The sequence below is a fragment of the Callorhinus ursinus genome, unplaced genomic scaffold, assembly GCF_003265705.2.
Source record: "Callorhinus ursinus isolate GAN/ISIS: 27379988/994484 unplaced genomic scaffold, GSC_fseal_2.0 scaffold4, whole genome shotgun sequence".
In the NCBI taxonomy this organism is placed as follows: domain Eukaryota; kingdom Metazoa; phylum Chordata; class Mammalia; order Carnivora; family Otariidae; genus Callorhinus; species Callorhinus ursinus.
The window spans coordinates 148,219,931-148,247,474 of NW_027397066.1; positions in this window are offsets into that span (position 1 = coordinate 148,219,931).

The window sequence follows — 27,544 nt, forward strand, 5'->3', positions numbered from 1 at the left end:
TTGCAAGATTGAAAGGGTAAGCAGCACATAATTCGGCAAATGGCAATATTAATGACCCTCCCTCCCCTGCACTCTCTTTTTCAAACATGCTTGCTATCTGCTATCTTGGACTCTTTGTATTGTGTTCCTCGGGGTCCTTCAGGGTTAGTGTTTGGATCATGCTACTTTTAGAAATGAAATTGGAAAACGCTAGCCTTTATCCAGTATCATGACTAAGCAGAAATTCTTTCTGGTGACTTTTGATAAGGACAACAGTATGTCTATTTTTATAATTTGTAGAAACTCAAAGAGATGGGATCTGAGCGCTCTTTTTTTAATGTTAATGGCATAAAAAAAAATCCCATGACCTTGGAGGATCATATCCTTTGATCTCATAGTTTCTCTCTTAGGTTTTTCCCCTGTGGAAGGAATAATAAATGATTCTCACATGAAGATTTGCATACTTGTTGTTCTTCATGGTGTTATTTATACAATTACTAATCAGAAATAACCTAAATATCAACGGTAGGTTAAAAGTTTTGTTATGTTTTATAATATATTGCCACAGCCACAAAATTCATGGTTTTAAAGTATATATAATGATATGAGAAAATGCACATGATAATGTTTGAAGAAATTAGTAGGACATTCAAACACAGTAGTATCTTAATGTATTTAGGTAAGAAGACAGATGGATAAATAGATATGCATTTATACCAGCTTTGTTATCTCTGAGCAGTGGGTTTTTTTTGTTTTGTTCTTTTTTTTAAGACTTTTTATTTATTTATTTGACAGACAGAGACAGAGAGAGAGAGAGAGCATGGTGGGGCAGAGGGAGAGGAACAAGCAGACTCCCTGCTGAGCAGGAAGCCCGACAGGGAGCTCCATCCCAGGACCCCAAGATCATGACTTGAGCTGAAGGCAGACGCTTAACTGACTGAGCCACCCAGCTGCCCCTGAGCAGTGGGTTTATGAATAATATCATGTTTCTTCTTCATACTTTTTATCTGTTCTACAATTAATATATATTACTCATCAGATAGTTATTTAAAAATTTTTTACCTTTATTTTTATTTTTTTTGTAGTTTCAAGTTTTTATCTAAATACCAGTTGGTTAACATAGAGTGTAATATTAGTTTCAGGTGTACAATATAGCAATTCAACACTTCCATACATCACCCGGTGCTCATCAAAAGTGCCCTCCTTGATACCCATCATTCACTTAACCCATCCCTATGCCCACCTCTCCTCCGGCAACCCTCAGTTTGTTCTCTATAGTTAGGTCTGTGTTATGGTTTGCCTTTCTCTTTTTTCCCCCTCTATGTTCATTTGTTTTGTTTCTTAAATTCCACATATGAGTGAAATCATATAGTATTTGTCTTTCTCTGACTGACTTATCTCAGTTAGCATACTACTCTCTAGCTCCATCCATGTCATTACAAATGGCAAGATTTCATTCTTTTCATGGCTGAGTAATATTCCATTGTGTGTGTGTGTGTGTGTATATATATATATATATATATATATGCCACATCTTCTTTATCCATTTATCAGTCAATGGATATTTGGGCTCTTTCCATAATTTGGTTATTGTTGGCAATGCTGGTATAAACATCGGGGTGCATGTATCCCTTCAAATGAGTATTTTTGTAGGCTTTGGGTAAGTACCTAGTAGTGTAATTGTTGGATTGTAGGGTAGTTCTATTTTTAACTTTTTTTGAGGACACTCCATGCTGTTTTCCAAAGTGGTTGCACCAGTTTGCATTCCCACCAACAGTATAAGAGGGTTTCCCTTTCTCCACATCCTGGCCAACACCTGTTGTTTCCTCAGTTGTTAATTTTAGCCATTCTGACTGATATGAGGTGGTATCTCATTGTAGTTTTGATTTGTATTGCCCTGATGATGAGTGATGTTGAGATTTTTACCTTTAAAAAGTAAAAAAAATATATATTAAAAAACACAGGTATTTGCATATGAGTGTTTTGCACTAAGAAATGGACTACATGTGTAGAGTTCAGAGTGGACTTTTCTGCATTTAAAATATATGTTAAGTTGAAACAATTGTGGTACTTCTGTACAATTCAGAAAGTAAAAAAAATCAGGGTTTTTTTTTTGTATGTTTTTAATCCAAAATATTTTTATAAACTGAAGCTAGAAGAAAGTTGAGGATTGGTTTATGTCAGCATTTCAGAAGCTGCTCCAAGTTACCCTAGTGTACCAAAATATTTTGTTATGTTTCCTTCAAAAAAGCTTTCATTGGGATATAATATTAGACATTTTAAACAGTACTAACAAAGGCAAACAAGTTTCTATTCTTCTTGACTTATTAGAATCTTCAATACGGTGAGATATATTTCCAACTCTTCAAGAGAGGGATATTAAAACATCATGTTTGACAGTAAATCAATAGATGAATTATTATGAGCAAAGGATAAAACAACATTTTCTGTTATTACTTTTATTATTAAGTTTTTTCTTATAACTTCTGTTAGTGTTGTTGTAGATCAGAATTATTAAAAAATTATAACAATCAGAAAAAGAAAAAATCAAATGAAATCAATTACATCCATAAAAAAGTTCATGAGACCCTTGTAAGTATAAAATATAGAACTTTAATCTTTTATTCTACAAATATTTATTGTGTACCTCTGATGGCCCTTGTGCTCTTCTAGAGTCTGAGGCTACATCGATGAAAAAAGAGGACAAAAAGTCCCGTCACTGAGAAGCTTTTATTATGGCAAATTTTAAAGCCTCTGTATGTACACACTAAGTATTGAAGAAATAATCTTTACATAAATTTTTGCATTTGTTTTTTCCACCAGAAGTAGAAGCACTGAATTGAAAATGATATATATAATTACTTTACAGATTCCTGACAGGTACTGCTAGAATGATCTAAATTGATTTGATTTTTTTTCTCTATAATGTAAATAATTGTTTTAGTATCTTTTGTTAGTTTTTATTCAATTTTTTCAATCAATTTGATATGCTACTTTCAAAGACATAAAAAATATATACACACATATGCATATACTATTTTATTAATCTGCCTCTTCTGCTATCTGTATGAAGAAGCAGGAGACAGACATATTAATTAACTTTCCCAATCATTAGAGCAAAAATATGGATTGTTTAAATTATTTGAAGAAACATTCAAAATAAAATAAAATGGATAAAGCAGACCATATACTAAAAAAAAAAGAAAACAATGAAATTTAAAGCATAGTAGAACATGTGGTGGCAGAGATAAGACCAAAATAATATATTGATAAAAATGAGTGAGCTAAATGAACCCCTCCACACAAAGATTCTGGTTGGATTACAAAGCAAAACACAACTAGTAATTCCTACATGAGATACATCTTTAAAAAATAATTTAGAAATGTTGAAACTAAAAGAATAGGAAAATGCATAACAAGAAAATGCAAACTAAAAGGGTCATAGTCTTAACTTCAGATTACAGTGGAATCAGATTAAAAAGGATTAAATGAGATAAAACAGGATAATCCATAAATATCTACACACCCAGTTATGTTAACTTGGGAAAGTTAATATTCCTGTCCCTTTGTTTCTTCATATGTAAAGTAGAATAGGCAGATAATAAATGGGAGAGCCAGGATTGAAACCAAGGAGTCTCGCTTCTGAGTACTATCCTTTACCTGTATCACATGAACTCAAGAACGTATATAGGGCAGATTTTTCTGAAGGTTTAATGACAGTGAAGGTAGTAATTGCAATCAAGGGCAGCAGAGCTAATCACTCAGAGTTGAACCATAGAGAATCTTGCTCTTAAAAATCTCACAACCCTCTTCATTACCTTTCTTGTCTTCTTCTTTCTTTTCTCCTTCAGCCTGGCCAGATACCTTGAAAATTATTCCCTTTGTATTGACAAGGTATTTGGTTCACATTTTCCTCACTTCCAACCCATGCTGGCCAAGCTCTGAGGGCTCACATCCTACAACCAGAAAGAACTGATCAAAGGTGCTTTTCTCAATAGAGGGCATTTTTTTTTTCCTAACAGGGATTCTAATGTCAGTTGTTAAATTACTCTTTTTTTTTCTTCTCCCCATTGCACATTTTTTTGGTGCTGTAGTTGAGGGTTTTTTTTTCCTTAGTTTTATTGAGGAATATTTGAAAAATAAGATCATATATACTTAAGATATACAAAGTGATAATTTGATATATATGTACACATGGCAAAATGATTACCACAAGCAAGCTAATTAACACATGACTTCATATAGTTACCATTTCTTGAGTGTGATAGGAACATTTTAGATTTACTCTCTTAGCAACTCTCTAGTATATTAACTATAGTCACCATGCTGCACATTAGATCCCCAGAACTTACTTATCTTATATCTGAAAGTTTTATACTTTGACCAGTTTTTCCCCAATTCCCCCACCCCTCAGCCCCTGGCAACCACTTTTCTACTCTGTTTCTATGAGTTTGACTTTTTTTTTAATTCCCCTTATGAGGGATGCCTGGGTGTCTCAGTCCGTTAAGCATCTGCCTTTGGCTCAGGTCATGATCTCAGGGTCCTGGGATCGAGTCCCCCATCAGGCTCCCTGCTTCTCCCTCTCCCCGCTGCTGGTGCTCTCTCGCTATCTCTCTCTCTCTTTCCCTCAAATAAATAAATAATATCTTAAAAAAATATATCATTAAAAAATTCCCCTTATGAGTGAGATCATACAGTATTTGTCCTTCTCTTTTTCTTTACTTAGCATAATGTCCTCCAGGTTCATCCATGTTGCTGCAAATGGCAGCAGAAGACTGAATAATATTTAGAAGACTGAATAATATTCCATGGTCAGTTGGTCTGTCTATCTATCATTTATCTATCCTCCACATCTTTTTTATCCATTTATCTGTTGATGGACACTTCGATTGTTCCCATGTCTTGATGATTGTAATAATACTGTAATGAGCATAAGAATGCAGATATGGCTTTGAGATATTGACTTAGTTTCCTCTGGATATACACCCAGAAGTGGGATTGCTGGATCACATGGTAGTTCTACTTTTAATTTATTGAGATTTTGATCTCTATAAATTATGCCAAATAATTTCATTCTCTTTTTAGCTCATACCCATTAGCTGATCCTGCCTGTATTTAAGATTTTGGTATTTTGATATTTTGTTCATCACAAATTTTCACATTAATTTTTACTTCTAAAATATATTCCATGTAAGTATTATTTATCTTACTTACTGAGTCTTTGGCACTCTCTTAAATTCTGTGGCCAAGGCAAGTGCCTCACTTGCCTAATCCTAGCCCTGGCCCTGCCCATTTATCAGAACCAGCTATTAAGCAATCCCCAAAGAAGGCAGCATCATAGCACAGGGTTTATCAAATCTTTTCTGAGAGATATAATTTAGTTCTTTTTTTCCATTTTTCCCTCATGAAGCTAAAATAGCTTGCCAGTTTTTTTATTATCTTCAGATCATTTTCAAGTTATCTTAGATAACAATTGGAATACTCTCCATTTCTGGATTTATTTGCCCATTTATTAGGGAAACCAGCAACACTTGTTGACCAACTAAGTGAATTTCTGACAATTTTTTAGTCTTCATCTGTTGCAGTATAATACTGCAACAGAAAGTTTCTGGAATTCGGGAAGACCGCATAGTTCTGAAAAAAATCTAAGTGCAGAAGTGTACATGTGTACATATATATCAAATTAGTACAAATACTAATCTATTTGTAAGTCCTCAAATAACAAAACACTTAGACATTTCTGTTTTCAGAAGTTATCCTTCCCAGAAAAATGCTCTCTTACTTTATGTTAATGAGGAAATGATAGATTTTGAGAGAATGTTATAGAAGACCTTTGGATGTCTGCAGATATTGAATGACTTAGTGAAGAGGGAGGCACGAGGAGGGTAGTTTTGAATGGTTTGGGGGGGCAGTCCATTGGGTCTCTTTTAAAAATTGTAAATATTTACGGATAGTCTTCTGGATATGAAGAAAAAACATTCTTATAAAAATATTGTAATTCAGTTTTTGGAGGCATTAGGGTACCAGAATAGGGAGAATGTAGATAGAACGGAAGACCAGTTTGAGATCCAAAAGAAGGACATTTGGGGACTCTACTTTCAATATTTGAGTCATATCTTTAAAGGAAAGAAGGGAGGCTTTTAGTACAAACAGGTCAAGACAGAATATTTTTGTGGGCTCTCTGTACCCAGTGATTGCAGCTTGTGAGATGACCAGGATGGCAGGCAGCCCAGTTTTACTCAAGCAGACCTTGGTTCATCTCCAAATGACCATTGGTGAACAGGGTCTCCTCACTGTGTTATTAATTAACCCTGGCAGACCTTCAGCATTTTCATTACCTTGGCAGAAAGTGGGCTTTTCCCTCAGTGTGCTGGCTAACCTTGGAGACTGTATTTATCTCCATGCCAACACTGCACTGAAGTCATTAAAATCATCACATTTAACCCTATGGCTGATGGCTGATGTTGCAACAGTCTTGGAAATAGGGAAGCTCATCCAGGTGTCATTTATTTTCTTTAAAAAACGCCACAGGATGTCCTGCATCTCCTTTCTATTCTGAAATAATTTTCAAGAGTTCCTCATTTCAGTTCTTCACATTTATTTGGGAATAGAAAAATCAGAGAATGTGCTATAATATCTGTGTCACCTGAAGATATTGCCTGAAGATATCACCCCAAGAAATTAGATTTGTGTCTTATAATTAATGCAGGGCCAAAGAGTAAGAATCACAGTATATTGGAACTGTATGGTCCAAACCCCGTGTATACATATGATTTTCTTTGTAACATCTCCAGACATTTTGTCATTTAAACTCTGTCTGAATCCTTTCATTAACAGAGCCCTTAATTACTTTTTATTCCTTTTTCATTTTTAAGAAAGGGGGGGAGGGCAGAGGTAGAAGGAGAGAGAGGATCTTAAGGAGGCTCCATGCTCAGCGTGGGTCCTGATATGGGGCTCAGTCTCATAACCCTGAGATCATGACCTGAGCCGAATTCAAGAGTTGGAGGCTTGGGGTGCCTGGGTGGTGCAGTCGGTTAAACATCCAACTCTAGGTTTTTAGCTCAGGTCATGATCTCAGGGTCATGAGATTGAACCCCATCAGGCTCTGTGCTCAGCGCTGAATCTGCTTAAGACTCTCCCTCTCTCTCTTTCTCTGTCCCTCCCCCTGCCCCAACTCTCTCTCTCTTAAACAAACCTTAAAAAAAAAAAAAAAGTCAGAGTCAGACACTTACCTGGCTTAGCCACCCAGGTGTTGCAATCTTAATTACTTTTTAATATCTCATATTTAGGAAAGAAGTATGGTTCAAAGACAAAACAGAAGATTTGAAGTCCTATAACTCAATCTAAAACTTAAAGTTGATATTTAGGAGCCAGGTTGTATTTGGGTAAGAAACTTAGCTTCTCAAAACCTTTCCCATGTAGGAAACAAAATTTAAATATCTACTTCAAAGGGTTGCTATGATAATTAACTATTGGAAAATAATGTACGTTATGTGTAATTCCTGTCTACCGGGAGTTGGGAGACTGAGGTCACATTTTTTTTTTTTTTTGTACGACTCATAATTGTTTGAGTTCTACACTCATTTGACAGGAGGTGGTTGGTTTTACCATGTTATTTGTTGTACCATTGGTTCTCACCATGAACGTTTGGTGGAATCCACTAGGTCTAGATGTTCCACAGAGCCATTCTAAGTGTAGTCTTCTGGGGTTCTGCTCTCCTCTTCCCTTGAGCCATTCCTGCTACTTCAAGAAATCACATTGGTTTTCCCCTGTCTGCTGTGCTTTCTCTTATATAGCATCACCACCAGCATGGGGCACAGAGCCTGCTCTCGGTCCTCCACGGCAAAGGCAGAATGTAGCTACAACTTTTAATGGAACATTATTGGAGCCTCGGGGAAATGGATGGAAATTCCAGCAATAAAAATATCTGAAAGTAACTACTAAAAAGTTCTTAGATACATGAACGGGACTGAGACCCATTAGAGGGTCCTCTCTATTTTACTGAGTTCCTAGCTTGCTTCACTGCGGCAAACCTCCAGGCCCTGCCTATGTTCCTGGCCTTTTGCCATGTCCTAGGGGCTACCTTACTACCTCCAGCTGGGCAGCCCTCAAGTAATCTCACCTGTTTCAATTCAGTCCTCCAACTCTTAGTGACCTTGAGATGGAAAAATGTTTTCTCTCTACTCTACCTCCAAGTCTTCAATTCTTCTCCAAAATTTAACTTTACCCAGGAAGATGGGCCATGAGAACTACTACACCTGCAGAAAAATTTCCTTTCTTTTTTTTTTTAATCAAAATGTCTTTACTTGCTATTATTTTTGAAGGATATGTTCACTGGTCACAGAATTCAGAGCTGACGATTTTTAAAAGCACTTCAAAGATATTGTTCCAGTGTCTTCTGGTCACGATGATTTGTTTTTTTTTAATTTAAATTCAATTAGCCAACATATAGTACATCATTAGTTTTTGATGTCATGTTCAACGATTCATTAGTTGCATCTAATACCCAGTGTTCATCACATCATGTGCCCTCCTTAGTGCCCATTCCCCAGTTACCCCATCCCCCACCCACCACCCTTTCCACAACCTTCAGTTTGTTTCCCGGAGTCAAGAATCTCTCATGGTTTGGGCGCCTGGGTGGCTCAGTTGGTTAAGCGACTGCCTTCGGCTCAGGTCATGATCCTGGGGTCCCGGGATCGAGTTCCGCATCGGGCTCCCGGCTCAGCGGGGAGTCTGCTCCTCCTTCTGACCCTCCCCCCTCTCATGTGCTCTCTCTCATTCTCACTCTCTCAAAATAAATAAATAAATCTTTAAAAAAAAAAAAAAGAATCTCTCATCGTTTGTCTCCCTCTCTGATTTCTTTGGGGAAAAATTTCATATGTCTCCCCCCACAATATGGAGTACAGTCTAACCATAAGATTTCTAAGAGTATATAATAATCTAACATCAGTATTTTCCCCAAAGTCAGTCTTTTGCTGTCCTCCAGCTCAGCATAAACACCAAATCTGTGTTTTTTCCTGCTAATTTTATTACACACACACACAGATACATATATATTGCTATAGACTGAATGTTTCTGTTACCCCCTCAAATTCATATGTTGAAACCTAATCCCCGGTGTGACGATATTAGGAGTTGGGGCCTCTGGGGGTGATTAGATCACGAGGCCAGAGCCCTCATGAATGGGATTTAGTGCCCTTACAAAAGAGACCCCCTGCAAGCCCCCTTGTCCTTTTCTCCATGTGAGGACGAAATGAGAAGATGTCTGACTATGAACTAGGAAGTGGGCTCTCACCAGACACCGCATCTGCTGCCAACTTGATCTTAAACTACCCAGATTCCAGAACTTTCAGGAATACGTTTGTGTTGTTTATAAACCACCCGGTCTCTGGTATTCTGTTAAAGCAGCCTGAACAGACTAAGACAAATATATATACACACACACATATGCAAATACATACATATATATAAATGTATGTTCCAAGATCCCCAGTGGATACCTGAAACTGCGGATAGTACCGAACCCTATAAACTATGTTTTTTCCTATACGTACATACCTTTGATAAAGTTTAATTTATAGATTAGGCACATTAAGTGATTAACAACAATAGCTATTTACAAAATAGAACAATTATAACAAGATACTGTCATAAAAGTTACATAAATGTGGTCTTTCTCTGTTTCTCTCAAAATATCTTGTTTTGTTCTATACTCACCCATCTTTTTGTGATGATGTGAGATGATAAAATGCCTACATAATAAGATGAAGTGAGATAAAAAAGGTAGGCATTTGACGTGGTAGTAGGTTACTACTGACCTTCTGATAATTTGTCAGAAGGAAGATTGCCAGCTTCTGGATCACGGTCAAACACAGGTAACAGAAACCGTTACAAGTGAAACACAGATGGGGGGGGGGCTACCATATATCAGTACAGGGAATTCTAGACTGATTCTAAGAAAATAAAAATTTCATCTTATTTTATTTTAAAAGATTTTTATTTGTTTATTTGAGAGAGAGAGAGTGCACGAGTGGGGAAGAGAGGCAGAGGGAGAAGAAGAAGCAGACCCCCACTGAGCAGGGAGCCTGATGTGGGGCTCGATCCCAGAACACTGGGATCATGACCTGAGCCAAAGGCAGACGCTTAACCAACTGAGCCACCCAGGAACCAGAAAATAAACATTTTAAGGTAATTATAATAATCTGAGTTTAAGGGAAAGATTGTATTATGGCCATAGACTTTTTCCCCCTGCTGCTTACAGAGAAATTAGCAACCACTAAGAAACTAACCACCTTTTCCCCATTACGTAGAATAGTTTAGCTTCTTAGGTAATACATTGTCCTGTATTTTTTTTTTACCCAGAAGACATTTTTTTCTTAGTTTTTACGCTTATAAAACTCATTGGGTTTGTTTATCTAGAAAAAGAAACAAGTTTATCTTAATATTTAAAATAAAGTCTGTTCTCACAACAAAGAATGCTGCTTGAAACTTATAATTGAGTTCTTCTATTCTCCTCCCATCAGCTGTTCAGAACCATTTAGTGGAACAAGAATCAACTTGTCATATATTTAAACTTATTGGCATACACTGGGTGTTCACAAATATCAGTTTCCCTTTCTAATCTTTAAAAACTTTTCCTTCACTTGTGCCAAATACATTTCTCTGACGTTTTCATTCATAGATCCTACTTCTGTGCCTTAGGAAGCTGTACTATTTCATTCCCTTTAAATTGCAGCACTGCCCAATATTTGGGCAATATTTACAACTGCAAATGGGCAGCACAGATTTAACTTTGTGTCTTAGTGAGTGTTGAGGCACAATATATGCCTCAGGAAATCATGCACACACACACACCCACATGCACACATGCACACACACACACACACACACACACACACCTACTTTCTGGGCATGAAATGAAGAATTGGGCTTTTTTATATGCCTGTTTTCCTTGGATTGGGAAGGAAAACAAGGAATTTTGAGAACAAATGCTGCTATTCTTTGGAAAGGGAAGCTCTGTAATTCATGATTAAAGCTTTATTTACTGCATAAACTACTGTACATTTTATCATTCAGAAAATTGTACCAATCTAAGGAAAATAATTTTCATTATTTCTCTGGCTTTTCTCTTGGTAACTTCTTTCACTACCAACATTTGTCAGACAGAAGGGGACCTCATGCAGTAGGTTTTACCCACATGTCACATTTAGCTAAGGATGAAATATTGTCTTTAGTGTCTCATCACCTTCCTTAACAAAATATCACTCCCTCAGAGTTTTATTAGTCATCCATCCATCTGTCCGGCCAGTCAGCCAGCCATGCATTTATTATTCATGATTTGGTCAACTCTTTCAATGTCTTAGTGACTTACTCTATTATTCTTCTGAGAGAGAGAGAGAGAGAGAGAGAGAGAGAAGTGTAGATCTGAAATATATCTCTGCAAGGATTCTTCTTTACTGTATTTTACTATATAGTTGCCCTGTTCACTTTCAAGTATTTCTTTGACCAAAGACATAGCCAATTGTCAAATTTTAGAATGATTGCAAGCTATGAGACATAGCAAATGCAATAGATATTATTTTTATTATTTAAAATAGTTTTTGCTAGTTGGAATTAATAGATTAATACAGACAAGATCAAATTTAATATGAGTCTACATGAAAAAATGTAGACATACATTTATACAGGTACAAACGGGGGCAGTATGACTAAACAGCAGAACCTATAAAAGAGACTTAAAAATTTTTGTTGACACGTGTCTCATTCTAAAATAAGGCTTCAAAAATTATGTCATTTCACTCTGCATTACTAGAAACACTAATATTTGAAGAAAGGAAATTTTGTAGTATGCTTCTACATTCTACCTAGATAAGCCTCAGAGCACTGTGCCCCCTTCTGGGTAGTTTACTTTGTTGGGATATTGGCAAAGTGGAGCTGCCCAGAGACGAGTGGACAGGATAGTATAATCGTGGAAACACTAACATAGAAGACGCTGTGGAAGGAACTGGGTGCATTCAGCTGGGGGGGAAAAAGAGCGGACTTACAGAGATATGATGATTATATTTAAATATTTTAAATGCTGTTATCTGAATATAGAAATATGAAAATCTCAGTCTTTTCAAATCTGTCCTTAAAATATAGCTTTGCAATTTAGTAATATACTATCAGGCAAGTTACCCCTTTTTATTATCTAGAACATATGAGGATAATGAAAGCTACTTACTTCCTAGTTCAGTTGTGAGGATTAAATGGTAAGTGTATATGAAATGCCTATTGTCATTCCTAGCACGTTGTAAGACCCCAACAGGTGGTAATGATTGCTCTTGCTAATGGTCTCAGATGACAGAAATAATATCAAAGGGAGGAAATTACAAGGAGATTGACCTTAATAAATATAAGAATACAAAAATAAATTTAAGAAAGAAATACAAGAAAGAAGTTTCTAAAAATATGAGCTGATGATAAGTGGTTATCTATTATCTATTTTCTAGTAATGGGAGTATAGAAGATAAAATTTGATAACTAGTTATCCAATAGTAGTGATAATTGGACTATATGAACTCCCTGGTCCTTTACATTTATGAATTCTATGAAATTCTCAGAAGTAGGATCTTAAAAAGTGAAAGAAATTATGACTTGTGCACAATAATAAGAATAAACTTCCTGGATGACATTATCTGACAAAGTTACCACTTAAGATTTCTTGTGCTCCAAGCCAGTTTGGCTTGGGTGTTTTCAGAGCACATGACTTCAGCAAAGACTTACTTAGTTGGGTATGGATTTCTTTGTTGTGCTTTTTGATTATATTCAACAAGTATATAGGATGCTTCAAAATAGGACTTTTGGCTGAGGAAAATCTACATTTGGAAAAGTTACCCACTTTGGATTTCTAGAAAGAACAGACCAAAGTCAACTTTGTTGATTTCAGGCCTCTGTTGGCATGAACACTAACCCAGTAGAGGCACACAGATAACGGCAATAAAAGCAAATACAAATTTTTAGTATTTTTCTTTTCTTTGATATTTTCTAATGATCTAAACAAAAATAACTGTTAATTATTACAAAGAAAGGTATAATAAAAATATGGCAACAATGATTGATGTTTGCCTTGTCATAATTGGTTAGGTTATTGGATTTAAGGAAAAATTTTTAAATAAAATGTGCTACCCATGTAATAGACAATTAATTAAAAATAATTTGTGTATGCATCTCACAGTCTATTTACCCATAATAAGAACAGAAAAACTGTTAAGACTTGTTCGTTGTAGACCATCTTTTCGTATCATGTGATCACAGAAACTCTGTACTATGGATGGGTGAAACAAATTTAAGAAAGCTACCCTTGCTGATATACCTTTAGGTACTTTAAAGTATCTGCTATTCCTGGTTCTGTTTTTGTTCTTTTTTATTTGTTTTACAATTTTTCAGGGAATATGTTTATGGTAGAAAATTCAATGAAATTAATCAAGGTAGGAGTGAAATTTACTTAATTGCTTTCATTACCAAATAATGAACTATAATCTAGGAGCCAAAATTTGCGAAGTCTCTTATAAGAAAACACTTAAATTATTAACAAAATGCAAAGTCAAATGTTAATATTGTTTCTTTTGAATGGATGTGTGAGACATACGTCTTTAAACTCATCCTAAAGGAAACAAGAGTGTAGCCTTTGGTTAGATGAGAAGACTTTTTCCTTTGCTCAATGAGAAATGTTCACTAGAAACATTTTGGTTATTTCCCACACACTCTCCTTGGTCACAAACAAAAGAGCACAATAGAAGAAACCGTTTGAATTTTGTGATTAGATAGAGATTTTTTCTGAAGTGTTGCTTCTGATAAAAAGTTGTAATGATTATAACTCATGGATAGTCTTAACTATACTTTTCCTTCCATCAGCCCTCATCTCTAGAGATTTGTTTAATATATAGTGGAACCTGAATGAACTTATACATTGCAACTAGAAACCTTCACTCATACTCATATCATGTTCACCAAGAAAACATAAGAAACTAAAACTTTCCTGCTTCTAACTCATTACATTTAAAATGCACCTTGGACTTCGGTGCAAAGACAGTGTTAAGTTTTCACATGTATGCATTCTATAAGCATGTTTGATACATATCTGATATATTACTGTTGCTTTTATATAAACATAAGATCTAATTACCCGTATATTATATTGTGTTATATTTATTGACCTTGAGCTCTTCTTCTAATAATTTTAAACTACTTGGGGTACTTATACCCTAAGTCTATTAATATATTATCATGTCAGATGAACAATGATAAAAAGAAAACCAGCATCTACATACTAAAACAAATTCCTTTCTCTAGCTTTCTTCTTATTTAGCATCAAACTTAAAAGCACATGGTACTTACTTTTAAGTTTATATAATTAACTTCTTTTTAAAAGTTGAACATAATGAACAAGTGAAAACTCCAAAGTAAATACCTGGCCCAAAACACTCTCACTAGAGCAGACCAGTCACACACACACATATAGAAACTTAATTGCATTATGATCCCCAAAATTTAGCAAGTAAAGTAGAACTATTCAAGTAAGCCTTCCGGATACCTTATTTACCTCAGCTCAGATGACATCTTATTTTTCTTAGAATTCAAGCTATGAGCTATGCACTAGGAATCATAGCCTCATGGGGCATGACATTTAAACCAAGCCTATCCCGATGAAGCAATTTCATTTCTAAAAATATACTCAAGAGAAATAACTTTGTATGTCCAGCAAAAGACATGGCAGTTTTAGCCATAATAGACAAAAACTGAAAACAAACCAATGTCCATTGATAGAATGGATAATAATTGCAATACATTTATTAAGGAGAATATAAAAATCAATAAAAATAATGAACTGCTGCTACAAACAGCCACATGAATGAATCTCACCAGACGTAATGACGAGCAAAGAAACTAGAAACAAAAAAGTATGTACTAGAGGGCAAAAAAATCACAAGTGAAACTAGAAAATACTTTGACATGAATGAAAACAAAACACAACATACAAATGTTATGGGATGCAGCTAAAGCTGTGCTTATAGAGACATTTATGACTAAACAGTTATATTAGAAAAGAAGTATCTCAAATCAATAACCAAACTTTCATCCTAAGAAAGTAGAAAAATAAGAGAAAACAAAACCCAAAGCAAGCAGAAAGAAGGAAATACTAAAGGTTAAACTAGAAACTAATTAAATAGAGTTGAAAAACAATAGAGAAAATCAATGACACCAAAAGCTGTTTCTTTGAAAAGATAAAAAAAATTTGGCAAGTCTTTAGGAAGACTGACCAAGAGGGAAAAGGGAGAGAGAGAGGAGAGGAGAAGACCCAAGTTGTTAAAATCAAGAATAAAAGAGAAAATATCACCACTGATCTTACAGAAGTAAAAAAGGATTATAAGGAAATATTATGAACAATTGTCTGCCAACAAATTATATAACCTATACAGAATGGAAAATTTTCTAGAAAGACAAACGACTGAGACTGACTCACAAAGAAATAAAAAAAAATCTGAATAGATTTACAACATGTAAAGATTTTAAACTAGTAGTTTATAAACTACTCATAAAAGGAAAGTTCAAGCCCAGGTGGCTTTACTGGTGAATTCTACCAGAATATTTAAGAAGAATTAACAACAATCCTTCACAGGTTTTTTCAAAAAATAGAAGAGAATACCCAACAACTCATTCTATGATACCAAAATCAGAAAAAGACATCACAAAGAAAGAAACTAGAGATCAATATATCTTATGAATATAAAAACAAAAATCCTCAACAAAATACCAGTAAGCTGAGTCTAGAAACATATAAAAAGGAACATATAGCATAAGCAAGTGGGATTTATCCCAGGAACAAAAGGTTGGGTCAACATATGAAAAAACATTTTTTTTTTTTTTTTTTTGGCAGCAAAGCAAGGTTTACTGAGTGATAGCAAAGTGGTAGTACAAAGCTCCCAAGGAGGGAGGGGACCCAAAGGTCTTGCCCCAACATGTGAAAATTAATGAATGTAGTACATCATGTTAGTAGCATAAAGGTGCATGATAATCTCAGTATGCAAAAAAAAAATCCATTGACAAAATCCAACATCAATTTGTGATAAAAACACTCAGCAAACGAGGAATACAAGGAATTACTTCAACCTGACAAAGGCTATCTATGAAAATCCCACAGCTAACACCATGTTAAGTGGCTAAAGACTGGATGTTTTCCTCCTAAAATCAGGACCCAGACAAGAATGTCTGCTCTTATCACTTTATTCAACATTGTGTTAAAAGGTCTATTCAGAAAATTTGTCAAGAACAAGAAATAAAAGGCGTTCAAATAGAAAGAAAATATAAAACTATCTCTTTTTGTAGATGATGTGATCTTCTATTCAGAAAATCCTAAGGAATCCACTAAAACCCTATTTGAACTAAAAGACCAGTTTAACAAAGTTAAAGGATACAAGATCAATATACAAAAATCAATTGCTTTTCTACCTATCCAAAAATATAATTGAGAAATCAATTTCATTAAAAATAATATTTTAAGAATAGCATTAACAAAAGAAGTAAAAGACTTATTACACTGAAACATAAAGCATCATTGAAAGAAATTTTAAAAAGACTGAAATAAATAGACAGCATTCATGTTCATGGACTGGAACCTAATATTGTTAAGATGGCAATACTCTCCAAATTGATCCTATAGATTCAATGCAACCCCTATTAAAATTCCAGCTGCCTCCACCTCCTTCTTTTTCCAGAAATTGACAGGTTGATTTCACATGGAAATGCAAGGGACCCCAAATTGGCAAAATCTATTCTTTTTTTTTTTCTAAGACTTTGTTTATTTGAGAGAAAGAGAGAGCTTGAGCGCGAACAGAGGGAGGGGCAGAAGGAGAAGCAGACTCCCTACTGAGCGCAGAGCCAGCACGAGGGCCTCAGGGCTCATCCCTCCGATCTTGAGATCATGACCTGAGCCCAAGTCAGACGCTTAACTGCCAGAGCCACCCAGGCGCCCCCGCAAATTCTATTCCGACAAAGAGGAAAAATCTGGAGGATTTACACTTACTACAAAGTTACAGTAAAAAAAGCATTATGATACTGGCATGAGGATAAGCATACAGATCATTATAATAGTGTTGAGAGTTTAGAAATTTACCCTTATGTTTATGGGTCAAATGATTTTCAATGAATGAGGTAAGACGATTAAGGGGAGAATTGAATAAACTTTTCAGCAAATGATTCTGGGACAGCTGGATCTATACATGCAAAAGAATGAAGTTGGAAATCCACTGCACACCATGACAAGAATTAACTCAAAATGGATCATAGACCAATATGTAAGAGCTAAAAGTATAAAATTCTTAGAAGAAAACATGGGAGTAACTCCTCATGCCCTTGGGTCAGGCAAATAAAAATAGACAAATTATTTGAATAGATAGATCTCCAAGAAAGATATATGAGTGGCTAATAAGTATATGAAAAAGTGTTCAACGTCATGAGTTATTAAAAAAATGAAAATCAAAACTATAATGAAATACCACTTTACACTCATTAGTTGGCTATAATAATAATGATAATAATAATAATAAAAAGACTAACAAATGTTAAAGAGGGTGGGAAGAAACTGAAACCCCAAGACATTGCTAGTGGGAATTTAAAATGGTGTGGCCACTTTGCTGTTTTTTTTTAAAGTTTTTATTTAAATTCCAGTTAGTTAACATACAGTATAATATTAGTTTCAGGTGTTTCATACAGTAATTCAACTTTGGAATAAAGTTGGGCAACTCTTCAAAAAGTAAACATAGATTTACCATACGAATTGGCAAGCCTTCTCCTAGATATTCTACCAGAGAATTAAAAACATATGTCCACATGAAGATTTATACACAAATGTTCATAGCAGCATTATTTATAGTAAGTAAAAAGTATAAACAACCTAAATGTCTATTAACTAACAAGGGCATAAACAAATGTAGGCTATCCATACAATGGAATACTATTTGGTCATGAAAAGGAATGAAGTCCTGATACATGCTACAAAATGGATGAGCCTTGAAAACTTTATGTAAAGTCAAAGAAGTCAGACATGAAAGGCTACTTACTGTATGATATTGTTTACATGGAATGTCTAGAATAGGCAAATGTGTGAGCTCCTGCTAATGGGGACAGGGCTCTTTTTGGGGTGATAAAAAATGTTCTAGAATTAGATAGTGGTGTTGGTTGTTCAAATTTATGAATATATTAAGAAAACATTGAATTGTGGTTACATTTAAAAAAGAAACTAAGATCAAAAGACTACATTCTATATGATTTCATTTATGTAAAAGTACAGTAATGAACAAAGCTAATCAGTGGTAATAAAAATCAGAATAATGGTTCCCCCAGAGGGTTATTGACCTGGAGAGGTAGGTAGGAAAATAGTCTCTATCTGAATAGTGGTAAAGATATGTATCTTTATATATTCCTATTTATATCTGAGATGTATATATATAAAAATCTTAATCTATATGTAAAAATCATTGTGTTGTGCACTTAAGATTTGGGTACTTTAGTATATGTATGTTATAACAATGAAATTTATAAAATGATTCAAATGTTTCACGGTAACAGATAAATATATTTATTGTAAAGGCCAAGTTTTTAGGTCTTAGAAAAAGTAAAAGTCCAAATGGGTACAAAAGTAAAACTTTATTAAGTGATTCATAATTTATCTTGCAAACAGGACATTTTCATCTCTGGTACACAGTGAAAGCTTAATTCACGACAATCTCTTCTTCTTTGCTGCTTTTATATTTTTTTATTTTTATACTGGAAAATAATTTGATCCTGCAAGCCTGTTCTCATTATAAATAAATAATACCCCTTTCTACTCAGAATTCTCTTTACAAATGACCATCTAACAAATAACATCACTTCCTGATGTTCAAAGATACAGAAAGTGAAAAGAAAAGATACAAGTATTTATATCAGATAAAAAAACCCCTCAAAAATAGGGAAATGTGTTGGTCTCTGCATATTTAAAAACATTGAGAAAGTACAACCTGTTTCTGCTTATTATAAGAACTACTTATTAGATATTATATTTATAAAAAAAGCAATAGGTTTGCCAATCACTGTAAATATAAGTGATCTGTTTAGGATTAAAGTAGTCCTTAATTGTTTATAAAGACAAAGTTTCTATGATTAATTAGATTTTAATTATGGTTAAGCTTTCTTTTAAATTAACATTTGGTTTCAGTTTTTCAATGATTCAACTGAGACTATTAATATTGGTTAATTTTGATTAAAATGTGCCAAAAAGCCTCGTGTTCTTAATAGCCATGAAATTAGAGAAGAGTTCTTTTTTTTTTAACTTGTTGGATTGGCTTAAAATATCATTACATACCTGTGTTTTGTTTAAAAATAATTTCAATACTAGAGCCAAAACATATAAAATTTCTATTTAATCTTGATAATTTTTAAAATTGTAAGATCCTAGAAATGGTGTTTCTTGATAATTCATTTGTAAGCAAACATAATTGTTCTACTTACAAAAAAATTAAATCATTTTATGATGTTACATATGCTGACATAGAATGCTAATTTGATTCACACTCTTTTATTTAAATATACCAAACTTTATTTATTTTATTTTTTAAATGTACCAAACTTTTCTAAATTAAAAAATATTTGCTAGTCAAGTTTTTAATTAATAAGACTTAATAGAGCATTTAAGTTTATAGAATTGATGACCCAAGCTTAGATTGACTTACTGGACTTCTTTTGACTAGGACTGTAATATTATGGTTTAAAATAGCAGACATCCAAAATGAAAAATCTTTTCAAGTTTCACTTTGAAGAAATTTGGATTTTAATTGCATACTGCCTTTTCATTGCCCACATGCATAAATATTAGAAAAGTTTGCTGAATATATATGTGTGTATGTATATAATGATGTCATTATAGCCTGTATAGAGTACTTTTTAAATATATAATAAAAGAGTGGTCAAATAGGTGGAATTTTAAGTAATCATATATAAATATAGAAAACTATAAGTTTCTCTGCCTTTCTGAGGCAATGTCTACATGGAGCCTATAAAAATTTGAGAATCCGTTCTTTTCTCTCTCTCTCTCCCTTCCTTCCTCCTTTCCTCTCTTCCTTCCTTCTTCTTTTTTTCTTTTTTTTCTTTTCTTTCTTTACCACTTCTGCCCCCCCCACCACAGTTGTGTCTTGTAATTGTTGATCTATCTGGCCATGGACTACATCTAATTTATAAATTTAAATAATCCCAAACACATGTTTAATTATTTTCAATTTAATTTTCTTCTATAGATAGACCAAAAGTTATTTTCCTATGTAGAAAGCATGAATCAAATTTACAAATACATCCTCATCTCCAGCTATATTTTTTTGTATTCCACCGGCCATTAGAAAAATCGGTTAACACTAATCAAAGTCTTCGCGATCCATGTGTGAAGTATGTAATCTCAAATTGTTGGCTTTTAACCATTTAGGAAAATATTCTGGACTGTGGTCTTGTGTACAGAATGAAAATACAAAGTCAAAAATATCAAGCAGTTAAATTTAGATTATGTTACCAATGTAGGCGCTGTACTCAAGTCTTCAGAACAACAAAAGAAGAGTCCATTTTGGCTACCGTATGATCATGATTGCAATTTCCCATACTGCTCACAAGAGGATGGTATGTGGATTTTAGCAAATTTCTACCTTCCTAAGGAATTATTCAGACTTTTAATTTTAATAACATTTAAAAGCCACAATTTTATTTATTTAAGGACAGATCTCAGTCCAGATTTAGTAATATTACTGAGAAAGATTTACTAATATTTTTAGATGATTGAAATAATTTTAATTGAAATCAAAATAATCTAGGCTAAAAGCAAGGAGCTTTTCCTGCATGAGGCAAGGTCACTGGAAATAACAGGACCTTGTAGGTCTTATTAAGCCCATATTAAGCTGTTGTAAAGTTTTTCCTTGGCTTCAAATGTAAAATGCTATGTGGTCTACAAAAAAGTAGCAAGGGCTTCCTTAAGTTTCCTGCTCATTATGTGATCATACTCATAGTTTCAACGTACACAGTTCAAAGTGATATTCTGAGTACCAAGTAATAAAATGAGTTTTGTGAAAGTTTTTTCTAAATTCTGATGCTAAAATTGAAAAGAAAAACTATTTTGATATTAATTTTTCCTCTTTCACAAAACAATACATTTATGCTGGCATATTGTCTAATTTCTGCAGTTTCAGGGAAATGATAAGGAGGGATTTCAGAAGTATGTATTTTGATATTTTAATAGACCTATTACTAAATATGATTAGACACTCAATAAATAATTGAATTGAATTGTTTGGGTATTTTCATTGGGGAGAACATAATTTTGACTTTTTTTTTTTTTTTTTTTTGCTTTTTCTTTAAAAAATTCCTGGAAAGTCTTCATTAAGTAGAAAACAAAACAAACCATAAGACCCAGAAGGAATAAATAACAAAATCGACTTCGGGGCTATGGAGTCTGACTTAGCAGCTTGTACTCTATCCTTTATAACAAAACTTCTCTGCTAATGTGAAGCAGCTGTGGTAATTTCACAAAATGGCCCAAACTGTTGAAAAGCCATTAAGAGTCTGATGTATGTAGAATAAAAAGGTTCATTCAGCTTTTTAAAAGGTTTCCCAATATGGAGTGTTATTTTATTTTATAACCACGTCTTAGTCATATTAAGTTTAAATGCCACAGAAAATTTTAATGACCATGTGGCTGGCTTTTTGGTGAAATAGCAAGAATTCTTCAACATGCCTAAAATTCTTTAAGAAAAAAATTGGTACAAATCTATTAGGGACACTGTAAAAGTCCCCACTATTAAATGCATAGTTAGAAAATTGAGCGACACATACAGGATGATTTATCATTTATGTTTGTAGGAGAACCTAAATAAATTATCATCAATTTCTTTAATCCTAAGGCACATAGAAACTTTTGGAAATAATGAAAGCCACTTGCTTTCCCAGCCCTTTCTTTGGTCTGAGTCTCAATTACTAACTGTACATTTTTGAATTTATTTTTTATAGATTGTATACTTCTTAAAAATAAATTTTGGCTTTTTTCCTAAGGATGTATGGAAGATTATACCTATATTTTCCTTCCCTTTTTTCCTCTGAAGGTAATAGCTATATGATGTTTTTTATGTATTCACCTGCTTTACTTATCTTGGTTTTTACAAGATCTATCTTTGTGCCCTTCAAATTATTTCTTCTTCTTCATTTTTTAAAGAAATTTTGTTTATTTATTTTAGAGAGAGAGCGCACAAGCATGCATGTGTGTGAGCGGTAGGGGGGTGGGTGAAAAGGAGCAGAGGGAGAAGGAGAAGCAGACTCCCAGCTGAGCCTAGGGCCCGATGCAGGGCTTGATCTCACCACCCTGAGATCATGACTAAGCAGAAATCAGGAGTCAGCTGCTTAATGAACTGAGCCACCCAGGCACCCCAGTGCCTTTCAAATTATTTCTAAGAGAGAATGAGGCATTAGTTTTTTACTGTAGTCAGTGTCCTATCTGAGAGGAGGTAAATGTTTTCAGTGGACTTATAACTGTTTGGCTACGAGAGCTATAAATGTGTTCCTTAGCAATCCCTTGTATTTTTGTGTTATTCTCATGTATGAGAATTATTTGCTAATAAGTCAGAAATAACTGAAAATTAGTTTGGGGAAGAAACAGATGTAGAGAATTTGAATAAAATTTCATCTAGCTTTCGGAGTTGAGACCGAATTCAGGGACTCCAGTGTTTTGTGATCATTTTTTCCCACTCTGCCACATTCTTCACTCTCTTGGACTTTTTAAATCATGTATTTTCCTGTTTTTTTCCTTTTATTATTATTATTTTGAACCCAAGAAATATAAAGCAAAATATATAATTTAGGCTTCCAAAGTGCAGTCAATGACATTCACAATTTTTCTCCCCACAGGCAGTCCTTTATCTAGCCATCACTATTTTATGCATAATTCCAATTATTTGATCTGGGATGCTACTTTCCAATTAATCTCTGGTTCATTTTAACAAAAATTCATCCTCAATAATTACTTGGTTCTATCTTTAGATGATATAGATGTGTTAAAAGTTATATTTTTAGCAGATTAAAGATTACTTTAAAAAAAAATAATAAAGCATGATCATTGAATAAAGAGGAGGAGTTTAGACTGTAACCAGAGCAGGGGGGGTTCTTTTTAATAGAATCATACTTTTTTAGGAAATTATGCCACTGCTTTATGAATGGGTTTATGAATGGATTGGAATAAGATTAGACAGATTATCTGTACAATGGGCCAGGACAGAGGTGATATAATTTTGATTATAGCAGTTGAAATGGGAATAAAATTGAAGGGGATATTTTTTGGGGAAAAAAAGAATAATCAACTAGATAATTGAACTGGGCGAAGGTGGGGGAAGGAGTCTAAGATAATCCTAAGAAGATTCAAAAAATAATAGTAAATATGATGTCAATGAACCACGACCACAGTGGAGAAACTGAGGCAAATAAGTTTGAGTCCTAAATATAAGTGAGTCCAAATATAAGTGAGTCCTAAAAATTGTGAGGAATATGTCTTTTAAAGAAAGTGCCAGAGGATGTCATAATTCAGAGGAATTGTTTTTGTGAAATAAAAATCCAGCACAAGTTGCACTGATGGGAAAAAGGCAGCGATAAACATTTCATAGTGAATGGGAGTTTCAACTTGGTCTCTTTTCTTGCCATATTTTGCTTTTTGAGGAAACTGTGGATTTAAAATACAGAAAAATTAACATGAGGTATTTTGGGTTTGGGCCATACTGTTTTTTACTTGACGCAATGCTATTTGTTTTCTTTTTTCCAGATCATTTATCTCACACACACACACACATCCACCCTCGCATCTACCCACTCCTCCATCCACACATACACACACAGATTGAAATTAGGAAATATTTTCTAATCCTTTGCATTCCACAGCATCCAGTGTTGCCTTGGGCAGAAGATAGGCAGTAAAATTACATTAATTAACTCAGCCATTCAATTGTTCATATCCTTATTTCCAGGTGCTGCTGAAAATGACCAAGATGAATAAAGCACTACAAGTCTTTCAAGTCTTTCAAGTCGTTCATGATCTATCACTGATTGATTGCCATCTGTGACAGGCAAGGAATAAAGATCTAACTATTTTTTGACAACGTTGTGGTATTTGTCTTCTTAAGCTCAAGTGAGTTTCTTCTTTGAATAGACTAAGTAAGCCTATGACATACTTAGCATAGTGCTTGGCACATAGTAATCTCTCAATAATTGTTAGTTATGTTATTTTTTTAATCATTATCATTATTAAAAAATGGAGATGACCTGAATTTCTTTGATAAATATTCACAGTATGGTTTTTATCACTCTCTAAAATGGCAAGTGAGGGGCCCTGAAACTTTAGCTTCATTGGATTCATGGTATATTGGCTTCTGTTCCAACAATACTTAGAAGTGCTTTCAGAAATAAGACAATCAAAAATGTTTTGCTCTACCAAAATTTACCTTCATTTCAGGGCCACTCTCCTATTCCTTCCTCCTATTCCATCACTCCATCTTATGAGATGAGGCACCTGAGAAATACAGCTTCTGTTGGTTTTAAGTGTGTTAGGTTTTTTTGGAAACCAAAGTAGAATAAGGGAAATAGAAAGTAACATATCTTACATTGCTTTGGGGATGATTTTATGATTTCTAAAGGTCTACCATCAAATTTCCTTTCAGTTTGTCTCTCTCTCTCTCTCTTTTTTAATTCTGTTGATAGAACACCTATTTTCTTGACCGTCTCTCAAACTGTGTAGGTATAATACATTCCAAGTCAATTCTATCATAGCTTCTGAGCAATGCCATCATATTTTACATATGGTGGCAGTGGGGCCAAATAGGATATAAGTGGTTTGTTCATAGTTTTAAGAAAATTCCATGGATCGGGGCGCCTGGGTGGCTCAGTCGTTGGGCGTCTGCCTTCGGCTCAGGTCATGATCCCGGGGTCCTGGGGTCAAGCCCTGCATTGGGCTCCCTGCTCCGCGGGAAGCCTGCTTCTCCCTCTCCCACTCCCCCCGCTTGTGTTCCTCTCTCTCGCTGTGTCTGTCTCTCTCTGTCAAATAAATAAATGAAATCTTTAAAAAAAAAAAAAAGAAAATTCCATGGATTTTAAAATCCCACCAATTATATTAAACAACTACTAAATGTCAGGTACTATGCTTCCTGAATCAGTAGTCTGCCACTTTCTTCTGTTCTTCTCCTACCTTCTATAACCTTCTCCACACCTTTCACTCTCTTTCCTGCCCCCTTCTGTTTGTCTTTAACATGGCTCCCCATGGACTCCTCTGGTAGTATTAGCTTTTCTCCTATGATGCACTAGCTTCTAGGTGAGCATTGTATTCTTAAACATCTAAGCATAGCTTTAATTGATTTAACCACTTGACTTTAAGCCACAGTTCAATTTTCAACTGATACGATGACACCTTTTCTAAGGGAAGAAAATATGAGACCTATAAGTCAAATGGGAGATAGGGTAAGTGCTCCTATCTGACATCTTGATTAATATGAATGAAATCAAGCTTAGTTTAGTAGTTCATAAGTTCATGTCAGCAATGATAACAGTAGCCATTAGTGATGACATTGAAAATGTTGAGCCTTTAACTCGGATTTTCTTTGAAGTTCAAGGGACCTAGCTACCAAAGTTCAGTTCTAAGACAGAATGGGAAATACAAAACAGAAAATGCTGAAAATACCAAATGGATATAATTTACTTCTTCATCACCATGCTTCTTAAAGTTCTCAGGTAATTTTCATTAGTTATGGAATTATGATCAATGTGAATATTAAATAAAAGCCACCAATTTAATATCCAGAAAAGAGATCATAGTACATTTTGAGAAGCTAGCTCTCTGTAATGCAGAAGGAAAGAGGATAATCCATTTTTTTCCTGGAACAGAGTATATAATAATTTCCATGTGACTGCTTTGTCCAGTTTCCCAGTGACCGTGGAAGGACCACACTGATGACATTAGAGTCTAATTATTACACTCTAGTGTATCAGGGGCACATTTGTTTTTCCATTAGTCTGCAGTTTCCCATGCAGGGGCCTTGGATCATCTGTGGTAAGACCACCTGAGAAAATTATTTATTTACTTATTTATTTTAGAGTCAGAACTAGTGCGAGTGGGGTTGGAGGTGGGGGGGGACAGGGTAGAGAATCCTAAGCCGACTCCGAGACTCTGAGCTGAGCGCGAGCTCCACTTGGGGCTTGATCTCATAGCGGGAGACCACGACCTGAGCAGAAACGGAGTGGGACGCTCAGACAACTGAGCCACCCAGTCTCCCCTGAGTTCATAGTTTTTAAATGGAGGATTTATGAAACTTTGTCCCTCCTCTGAACCTATGAGAGAACTGGAATTTTTATCTTTGAGCAAAGGCGATATTAGGGAGGGTCAGCCTTGCTAGTCCTACCCCTTTCAATGAAATGCTCAGCATGGTTGTGGTGATATTAAATCATGAGAAAAGAGTTATAGAATTGTCCCTTTTCCCCCCAAACACAGTCAATTATGAGAAGGTCTGGAAAATTGCCTGTAGCATAATATAGTTGAGATAACTAAGGATAGTTTTCACAATGGGAACAGATTAGGTGGCAAATTGCCTGGTTAGACGTCTACTTAGAAATAATAACTTCTCATTGGACAGATGGTGGTGCTTAAACATGCCCAAAGTATTTGACTTAATATGCCAATCAATGTTAAACGTAACTGGGATGCTTGGTCATAACCTATTCAAGAGATGCTCTATGTACCTTGATGTAGAAGGAGGCTGAATGAGTCAATGTCCCTATTTCTGTTATTTCAGTTTTCCATTTACACTCCTCAAGGTTGTGCTTAGGCATTCCACACTTCTGCAGATTTATTTTCACCTCAAATAAACTTAGAGCTCACTCTCTTGTGCTCCTCTCACACCAGAGATTGATTCCGTGCTCAGACTATTCATTAGTCCTGTTGCTTCCTCACAGGCCCTGCCTGGTGTTCCCCATGGAGGTAGCAGAGATCCCTGGTGTAATTTTTATAGCATACGAGACCGATTTCTAGTCCTGTCCCAGCCTCTTGTCATCAGAGGCGGCGGGGGGGGGGGGGGGAGCAGGTTGCTTGGTTGAAGCCTGAGGCTGAAATTAGTTGTTAGTACTGTCTCTTTACCTTTTCTCGGAAATACTGGAGATGGTAGAGATTCGTACTGGGATCTGAAAGGTGTTTTATCCTTTCATTCACACTGGCTGTTTTGAATATTTAAAAAAATGATTTTATGGATATTTGAGAACAAGAGAATGGGAATCAAGAGTGCCTGGACTCAGTCTTCCTCTTGCAAGTCTTTTTTTTTTTAAGATTTTATTTTATTTTTTTGACAGAGAGAGACACAGTGAGAGAGGGAACACAAGCAGGGGGAGTGGGAGAGGGAGAAGCAGGCTTCCCGCTGGGCAGGGAGCCCAATGGCTCCATCCCAGGACCCGGGGATCATGACCTGAGCCGAAGGCAGACGCTTAACGACCGAGC